Below are 10,561 nucleotides of genomic sequence, written 5' to 3' on the forward strand. Positions count from 1 at the left end.
TCGAGTCCACTATCTGCTCAGCACTACCTTTGTAACTCCTAAACCACATTGCCCAGCACTTGTGCCAAACACCTCTTCAACACCTCCTTGGATGGTCACTCCATCACATCCCTGGGCAGCCCATGCCTGACACCCAACAATGAAAACACTTTTTCAGTCTCTAATCTAAATCCCCATATACCCCCTGCCATGAGGAAGTACCACCTTCTGCTAGACCAGGTTGCTCCACGCTCCATCCAACCTAGCCTTGAACACTTTTGGGTTATCCACGGCCTCTATGGGCAGCCTGTGCCAGGGCCTCACCACCCTCACATGAAAGAATTTCTTCCCAATATCTAACTTAAATTTCCCCTCTTTCAATTTTTACCCATTACACCTTGTCCTTTTTCTACAGTGGGCTGCCATGACTTGGCAGATTGCAAAATACTCTTAGAAATCAGTTAGAGCAGCACTCAGACTTGCCTATATGGTAAACTCCCTGCGTGGGAAGTGAGTGGGGTACAGCCACCCCTGGAATACCACAGGTAATTTATGTGCAGTAAACCCACTGGCCAGCTCTGTGAATGCCATTAGACACCTCTGGCATATCACAGTGCTGGAAGACAGCCATGCTTTAACAGCGTGCTGGATGGCAGCACTGCTGAAGGCTGAGCAGCCTCTCATGGTGCTTGATGCCATCCTAGCACATACATTTCAACTTGTACACCCCAAACACCACAGAGGTGTGTTCATAGACGTTGTGATTAGTGCTGAACCTTTCCCTTGAGTGAATGAGGTTTTCTTTTATGTTTGCTGGTAGAGGTGAGGGTCTCATACTGTGTCTCCCACGGGAGTTAGTAAATATGTCATAAGATGGAGGTACAAAGGGTCATCATGCCTACATATAGATCAAGAATTTCCTTCTCCAGCCAAAGAATCAATACTTCTTTTCCATGAGCAGAACTAACCCTATACACACACCACAAAACAACTGTTTGTTGTATACATAACACAGTATTTGCTCTGCACTTTTGTAAATCCATGTTCCCATCCCCCTTGAAGAGCTTGTTAAAGCTCTACAGATGAGGAATTTAGAAACAATTTTCAAAGCATGGTTACCCAAGCTGGAAGTTAGCTTTTAGCCAGACTTTAATACAGCTTCCAATATTGCAAATAAAAATTTGCAACTGCAGCTGGGTAGTTTGGTTTTTGAAATAACTACATCCATAATCTTTAAGAATAATTGAAAGTTAGCTAAAATCTCTGGCACGTGTTTGTCACTGAGGGAAGGATTCTGGATCCTTTAAATGGAAAAGAGAGATCTATATATTGTTATCAGAAAATGACTCACCAGCAAAAAGATATCCCACGTTTAAACAGGTTATATGAATCTTGCAGTCCTTCTAAATGCCCATTGTAGGTAATTCCCTTTAAGCCTGCTCAGAACCTCTTCAGAGCTTCACTTCAGGGCTCACAGAGAAGATAGTACAAATACAGGTCATTTTTAAATGTTCTGGTTGATTTAATTTCATCTCAACTAGATCGGAAGATAAAACAGACGTACAATATAAAGATACAGTATCTTATTTGAGATTTTAATTTTTTTGCCTGACATAAAAAGCCCTTAAGTTTTTTATATCAGGCAACATAACAAGAGGAGCCACAAAGTAGGAATTTTGTATCCCAAGACACTATTTTCTAAATAGAATGTAAAGACGTGCCATCATTTCTCTTGGTGCCTCTTCCAAAGACTTCACCATTTCCTGTGCCCTGAGTAGACTATTTAGTCACTGAATGTGTTGTGTTCATGGCCTCTGACAGTTCCAAAGTGAGAGGCTGCATCAGTATCAGAGTAATGACTGCTTGCCTTTGGTTGTACTGATGATAGTATGGAATAGTTTATGGCATCCTTTTGTACATTTTGTTTTTCAGCTGCCAATGAAGAAATGTTCTAATAGTGACAAACAGATGGGATACAGCATTTGCCAAAGATGAGCATGAAGCCTTTCTCACATTCTTTTGCACTTATAACCTGTACAAAGCCACTGTCACCAGTGAAACTCTATAGATTGTAAAATAAATAAAATTGAAATTTAGCCTTCTAAGCTGCAGATTTTTTTTACTTGTTTACAACATTAAATCTTTAGATGCTCTACCAGATGATTTTCATAAAACCTTGGAGAAAACTCTGGAGGACTCTCTGTAATTAAGTGAGGGAAAGGCAAATAAGCAAAGCTTACATGTTCTCTTCCAAGTGTCTGGCTTGGTGCTCAGCAGACATGCCCATACTGGAGCTGAAGACAGAGCTGCTGGCAGAGCTCCTTCCAAACCCCAAGCTGGTCAGATTGGATGAGCTTTTAAAATGAGAAATCAGTGTCTTGTTTTCAGTTCTAATATGAACAGGTCAGCTGTACCTGTGAGAGCAGTGGATTAGAAGCAAAGTCTTGGAGAGGTCAAGTTAAGTTTGCAGCAGAAAACCTCACACCAGGGCTCTGGCTTGAAGACATTCTCCTTTGACAAAGAAGTCTGTGCCTTCTCCCATACTCATTCAAAGTCATTCACCCCCACTCTGCAAAGACAGCAGCCACAAGGGAGGGGGAAAACAAGGGGAGGGGAAAAAGAAAGAGGCACAGGAGAAAATGCCCCAGCCAGTCTTTCTGCAGAGAGAAACAAAGCTGAATCCATGGCCCCTTTGTTTTACAAAACCAGAGCCTTAGATCTTGACAATATAGGTTGCAACACATCCACCAAAAGTTATGGATGAAGACAAGAGGGTTAAGAATCTTGGAGCTCACACATGTGTGCAAATACATGGCAGAACTATGCTAAGAACAGTTGTGTGGGGATTGGCTGGAAACTGGGTACAGGGGAAAGGCAACAAGAAGGAGCTCATCATTATCAAGTGGGAGAAAAATTATCCTGAGACAGAGCTCCCATGAGAGGAATGCATCTTTGGAAAACAAGATGTGACCACCTCTGTTGTCAGCACATGGACACAGTGTGAGAACAGGAATAGTGAATGAACTCCCCAGGCCATGAGCAGATTCCCTCATCTGCTGAAGGGAAATTTCATACTCAGTCTTCTGTCATGAAAAGCACATGTTAGAACTCTTGGGAAAAAACCCAGAGTAGTATCTTTTTGTTAAAGCTAACTCATAATCAAAATGCCATAAGAACAAGTCCATTTTGGGATTGTATATATAATTCTGGCTGCAACACCCATCCTGCATGCTTATTATGAACTTTTAGTGATTTTTAAATTCCTGTGAAAGATTAAAAGCCTTTCCTTGTTGCTGTGATGTGCCAGGAGGATAAGTGCCCTAGCAAATATTTAAGAGTAACTGTCTCCACTCTGCCAGCAATAACTGAATATTTTTCTATCCAAAAGTTTTATTCTGAACAAAATCACTATTAACTTTTCTAATGAAGGTTCTTTATGTTGCAGGTAAGTCCTTTTGGGCCTTCCTGTTGGAAAAAAATATGGCCATGAGTCCTCCTCCTTTGGTAAATCAGGACAGCAACCCAGTTCTACTTGAGCTATTTAAAGGAGTGCAGCTCTGCAATGCTTGCAGAATCATGGTCAAAGCCTGCATCTCCCTCAGTTTAATCAGCCTGAAACAGCCAGTGGGTTTTGTTCAGATAATGACAATGGAGTCAAACTACAAGACACCTTTCATTGTCCAGACATAGAACAAGTAAGGTTTTTATTTAGTTGTTGTTCTGAAACATCTTGGAACATTAGCATGTTCCTCTCTCCTGTCTTTTCTCATTACAGAAAGGTGAGAGGCTTCAGGGATGACACCAACATGCTACTGGTTTTTTGGTTACATACTTAAATACCTTAATCATTCTTGAAATGTAAGCTATGGGGCACTAGGTGACAGCTAAACATTTATTTGCTCTGTGTCACCAACTTAGCCTCACCCTTGCTATCCATCCACACAACTATCCCATGTTTAATGTTCTGATACCTGAGAACCATCAAACAGATGTTCCCTCAGGTTCAGGTTTTGGACAGGGTTAAGTAATGATTAGGTTGATGTTCATTTGTCTCTGCAGGGAGAAGAAGGGGCCTGATTTTCTGGTTGAAGCTACTGGACCTTAAAGTCCATCAACACAGTGTGTTTTGTTTCCACATTGGTAGTGATGAAGAGAAGTCTGGGTCTGTGTATTGGATTCAGTCAGGATACAGAAAATTGTCACAAATAGCCCATACCTTTGCAGACACACATGTTACCACACACATCTAGGGACAGCTAGTTAAAAAAAAAAAAGAGCTGCAACAAACTGTAAGCTGTCTCATGAGACCATCTGTAGAAATTTCATTTTTCCTGATAAAAAAGGCATCTATGTAAAATGTACATAAGGCAGGATAACCAACTATTAGTGTGCATTATGCTTTAACCTTATTATGTGTTTGCTAATAATAACAACAGAGCTTGTTTTCATGTTGCTGTCACGCAGCAAAGTTCGGGGCCCCTCGCAGCGACACAGCTGACTGTAGTGTAGCTGCTGTTCTGTGAGCACTGTCATGCTTGGTTTGGTACGTGAAACTTGGATGCTTTATTTGTATGCTTTGTAGTTGCTTCTGCCATCTTTGATTAGTATCACCTGGAAATCCCTGCTTTTCTGCATGTAGTCACACCCAAGAGGAAAGCCTGACTCGGAAAAGATTAGTGTCACTTTGCTTTTTCCCCTCATCTTTTCCCTGTGAAGGAGGAGAGCTTTCTGATCATGGCAGTGTATTAGTAAAGATAGCCTAGATACCAAATACCTTAAGGGCCTCAATCTCCTCTCATATGTCCCAGAATTAAAGCTGAAATAACTCTGTTGACTTCACTGGTGATTTATACCTGTACTAGTGAAAGGAGAATTAAGTTCTGAGGTTTGTGCAAGGGGATACTGTGAAATTTACTTTTTTAGCTTGTTAAACAGACAGTACCAAAGGCAGGTTTCCATTAACAGGAAGACTGTGGCATTAAGGATGTCTGTTTTTCTCACAAACTATTTCCTCTCTTGTGGTAGGGTGGTGATGAGGGTGGCAGTGTGAGAGAGCCCTTGTGCAGACTCAAGGGACAGATTTAGAGGTCTCCCACACCACAAATGCACAACTTCTTTTCTGATGTTTGGGTCACTAGCTCTCTTCAATACAGCAACTGTCAAACGAAGCTGGTAGCACAAAGTGTGAGTGAAAGCAAAGCCTGCACTTCACTTTTGCAAGCTAAAACCTTGGCCCACGACAATGTGTTCAATACAGGTCTTGCATCAGGTCCAGCACGAGCCAGCTGGGCCAGAGCCAGAGAGAATTCTCAACCAGAAGTGGCCTTGTTAAATACTCTTTACTGGGTATGTTTTTCTGCCCATTATTGATCAAGGGCAGGTTATACGCCATTATTTTTTGCTGTAGCACAGAAGCCAGTTTGGTGCTGTTAATGTCTCAGAAAAGTCTTCCTCTGGTTTGCAGTTTGTAGCAGGGGTACCTGCTAAGTGGGCATTCCCACTGCCTTCTTTCCAAGTGATCAAGGGACATTTCTCCAAATAATTGGGTTCTTGTCCCTACAATGCAGCAAGCCAGCACAGAAGCACTAAACTGCTTCTCAGATTTTTTACCTGAGTTTCTGTGACTGAAGTAAAGTTGGTAACTACAAAGGTTGGGTTTATCATTATTTTCAATTAATAATTTTGTCTATCTCTTTAATTGTAATTTCTTATTCACTTCAGGGAACTATTTACATATATTTACATATATTTATTTATACACTTTAACAAATGTACTCATATTAAAACAGGGCATTTCTTTGACAAGCTTAAACCTGTTTCCCTATCATTCAACTTCCCTTTCATTTCACCTTTTGTTTTCTTTCTTAGTATTTTTTCTACTTTAAAACACTGCATTTTGTTGCTAAAGGCACCTTTGGTTTCCAGATATCCTTCCAATTCTGTTTAGTTCTTCTCAGTAAAATCACAAATGATATTGAGCGTTACATTGATTTTTAACAAAACAGCTGGGATGGGAATATGACAAACCAAAGGAAGCCAGAAACCACAGTCCTCTACTTGTGCTGCTACAAACCAAAAGCATATTACAATTCATTCCTACAATTCATTCCTGCAAGTCCTTTCTTAAGCATGTAATCCCAATTATGGACACAGTCCTCATGGCTTCAGGGAAAGTAACTTCATGATCCAGGACTCTCCTCGAGAGAGAAAAATTCATCAACTTGCCTAAGAAGGAGTTTTTCTGGAAGCTGTAGACTGAGGAGAGTCAGAGCACGACTGGAACTCCTTTTTGCATAACCAGATCAAATCTGGCCTTGGTAATAGTGAGAAATTATTACCATCTGAATTCTAATCCATGGCATATGCAATCGGGGCTGGGTGGTCTCATTATAACTTCTAGGAGAGCAAACCTCATCTCATAAACCACCACTGCAGGTGGCACTTCAAATGGAGGTCTGCAGGCTCAGCAGTGTAACTCCACTTCTTGTTGAACTCACAGAGCATTTTTAGCAAAGGAAATGCAACAAAATCAGTTGTCTTCATATTTTCTGACCCCTCAAGATTCCCCCAAGATGCTTATGATCATTATTTAGAGAAAGAAAAAAAGAATAAGAGACTTGAAGTACATATTTTCTGTGGAGTGATGTAAACTACAAATATTTAAGCAAACATCAGTAAGATGATCCCAACACTTAAGGCAAGCAACAATGAGCCCCAAAGAGGGAAATACTTTCAAAAGATGCAGTCTGTTTTTTCAGGACACGTGTTCAAATAATACCAATTTTATAAAACACAACAAGTTTTATTAGACTCCTATGCTAAAGACAAGTGGGTTCTTCCATATCCTTTGGCATATCAAATGTAATTGACCTCATTGAGAGGAGAGACATTCAAAGTGCTTTAATAACCTGAACTGGGCTCCGTATCAATTTACATGAGGAGCCTTAGCTGATGTCTGTTCACTGGCATTTATTGGGCTCCATTACAAGGAAGGTCCTGCCTGCCCATCTCACCTCATTTCTGTTTTCCTCTCCATGCAAACCTGGTCTGTTCTGCCACAACAACAGCCAGCAGGCATCCTTGAGTGGCATCCCTGTGGTTTAAAATTTGCATGGAAAATTATAGTGGCCCAAAAGCAAGTCCAAAACATCATCATGGTGGCAGGACTGGAAGGGCAGCACTTCTGAACACCCCCTCAACAAGAGGGTGGCAGCTCAGCAAAGAGAAGATGCAGCAATATTTGCCATTCTTGGGAACAAAGATGTTAGGGCTGCTTGTCCATAAAGAGCTCTGCACTTTGGGCCAGACATTTTTGCTCTTGGCTAAAAACCAAGTTATTGACATGAGACAGCCTTGATAGAGAAGTTGCTGCTAAGGCACAAAAATGATGCTGGTGAACTAAAGACATTATTGTAGCTCAGTTAAGAGCAGACACTACTTTTATATTTGATTTCAATGTATTTTGAATTTATTTGTTTTTAAAAGCATCTAGAATTTAGGAGACGTATATATATATATATATAATAAATCAAAATAAGTGAGGAAGTGACAGCATAAAGAACTGGAGACTTTGAATAATATGTTTCATTTTAAAATTACAAGAGCATAAATGCACAAAGTCTTAGAGGCCTCCATCCAACAAAGCACTTACATGTATACTTAATTTTAAGTCTCCCTACAGTCACGCTTTGCTGAATTGAAGCATAATAATGGTAAACTTACAGGCCAAATTCTGGACGGAATTCAGTAGATGCAGATGTCTTTAAAAGGAAACAATATGTGTATGTAGAAAGCACATCTCTAGACACGCATGCCTGATCACTTGCATTCATGTTCAGAAACTGTCAAATGCAGGAACATTTGTTTCCCCTGATTTAAAATACTTGCCTTGTTTGACACAGAGCCACTTTGCCAGCAGAAAAAATGGTCTCTGCCCAGAAGACCTTACAATCTGAAATTTGGAGAGATGAATAGCAGGTAAAATATAGAAAAGGATGAGAATGGAAGAGAGCTGAAGTAATAGGCTCACATGGTTATTCATTATAGACATGTGCATTTCGTGGTTGCCAAGTTATAAGTTTTAAATATAGAAGTTTACTTTTATGTACAAGTAATAATTATTAACAGAACACAAATCTTAGGGGGCTCTACAGATCATTTTGACAATCCAGAGTGAATGGGAGTTTTGCCACTCATTTCAATAGTCAGGCTTTTATTCTGAGGCTCTGCTTTAACCCATGTGTCCCCAAAAGGGAGCGCACACAAACCCTTACAGCCCAACCAGCTCTGCTCTGACCTACAGAGCCTGGAAACTGGGGTGCAAACATCTGGCAAGTCCCAGCTCTCAGAAAGAGGAAGTGTCATTCATCACACATCTGTAATAAACAGCAGCATGCCAAGCAGCAACAAACCTTCTCCAGCCTTTGTTTACAGCCAAGCCTCCCAATTAACCTCCTGTCATCCAGAGATCAAGTAGGAGACTCTCACAGAAGAAGATGTGCTCCACAACACCTCAACTTTCAATTCTGCCACACTTTTCTGAGATGGAAGAGGAAGCACACAGTGTCGAACTGCTGGGGAGGAATGGTCTGTGCACATGGCAATGCTCACAGTTCCCACCCCTCCTGCAACCCTGGGAGCTCCTAAAGCCTCATACCCCCAGCTCACATAGGAAAAGGGATTTAAAACTGTCAGGCAGCAGCTTTCACTATTAACTTCCAGTTTTGAAACAGCTGAGACTTAGAGGCTTTGAGAAAATCTGGGTCCGATTTTTATTTTTAGATAAACTGCCAGGGAAATAAATCACACAATAATGATTTTCAGTAATTTTTATAGGAGAACTGACAACTCACTGTAGTGACTCAGTATTTGCAGAGTACTCTACAATATTGTGTAAGCACTTTAATTTCATCCATGATTGAATGAACTCAAGGGGTCTGGGCTTTGTTCCTTTAACACTTTAGAGATGTTTTAGAATGAGGTGGGAAGAAGGTAGCAAAGGACAGACTTTATCCATGTTGTTACAGTAGACAGTTTTAGGAATCACACAAAGTCACACAGATTTAACATTTCTTCTACCATATCAGAAATTTCACCTCACCCAAGAGAAATAAAATTCAGTTATTATAGAGGTAGATACTAATCTTAATAAAGGCACTGGTAAGGTTGGAGTGATATAGGAGTGAGCCATGCTCTTGCCCTGTTTCAGTGAATCTGTTTGGGAGGAAAGCTTTCCAGAAAGATGATTCTGATAAGCAAAATAGCTTTGTAGTACTAGCAAAGAAAACCCCCTAAAAATTGGGGTTTTTTTCTTTGCAAGTTTGATTTTGTTCCTTTTGGGGTTTTATTTGAGGGTTTTTTTTGTGGGTATTTTTAAACTTCTCTCAAAAAAAAGAAAAAAAAAAACCCAAAAACTGACACCCCTCTGAACCGAGGCACAGGCTCCTTGGGCTCTGAGTAAAGAAACTGGCATTAGTTCAGTGACTTCCACCTGGCTCCATGCTGTCTGAAAGGTCCTTTCACAGGGAAGTTAATGCAATATCTTGGCCTGAAGTACCTCCTTTTTATCACTACCTCCATGCTATTTAGATATAGATTTTTTAGTTAAATGTACTTGTTAAATTTTAATGTTCTTCTGAAACACCGATGAATTCAAATACCACTATATGCAGCTTGCTGGGTCCAAAGAGCCACACAGTGGGAATGAAGCTGTACTCAAACCATGCTGAAGCAGTTTAGCTGGAGCAGAGGATTTTTGTTTTCTCACTGGAGGCATGATGCAATAACCACCCAGCTGATAAGCTTTAACTAATTTGCAGTTTCCCATTTATTCTTATAAAACACTACAGTAAGCTGTGTTTGGAGTGGCTCTTCCCCCAGATTCCATACACTGTGACCTGATTTTCTCCCTGCCACATGCTCAGCACCCCCAGACACTCAGCTGTGTGTGTGAGACAGGCATGCCCTTGTCCAGGGCGTTGCACAGACAGTCGCTGTCCCCTGGGCACAGGCCAGGCTGAAGGCAGCCCCAGCCAAGTACACACAGCTGCACTGCACTTGGAGCATTGCACAAACTCAGACACTGGAGAGAACTAACTCTTCATGTACCTATAGGAGCAACCAGATATTATGTGAATGAGAGGAAATAAATACTGGGTTCTTTACTTGCAAGTGTTCTTTTGGTTGGGATGATGGTTTGTTTTGCAACAGAAATGTGAGAAAAAACAAGGAACCAGTAATTTCCTCCTGCACTCACAAGACAACACCAAATATCTCTTGAAGCTCAAATATGGTGGACAAGGAAGTGTAATGGCTAAGTCTGATCATGTCAAGGCAAGACAGGAATATTAGATCAGATACCCCAACTTGCATAGCAAAAGGACCCAGACCACCAAAATAGGTTTGCATTAAGTTTAATACTTTAGATTGTGATTAACAGCTTCTACATGACTAAATGATACTGTTCAGAGACACCTTGTCATAGTCTGAGGACCACCAAGACAGGCAGAACCCATCATGAAGCCCAGCAGAGCTCCAGCAGGCACTTGGAAACAGCAGCTTTATTTCCCGTTTCCACTTCAGT

The sequence above is a fragment of the Zonotrichia albicollis genome, chromosome 13 (genome assembly GCF_047830755.1).
Source record: "Zonotrichia albicollis isolate bZonAlb1 chromosome 13, bZonAlb1.hap1, whole genome shotgun sequence".
Taxonomy (NCBI): Eukaryota; Metazoa; Chordata; class Aves; order Passeriformes; family Passerellidae; genus Zonotrichia; species Zonotrichia albicollis.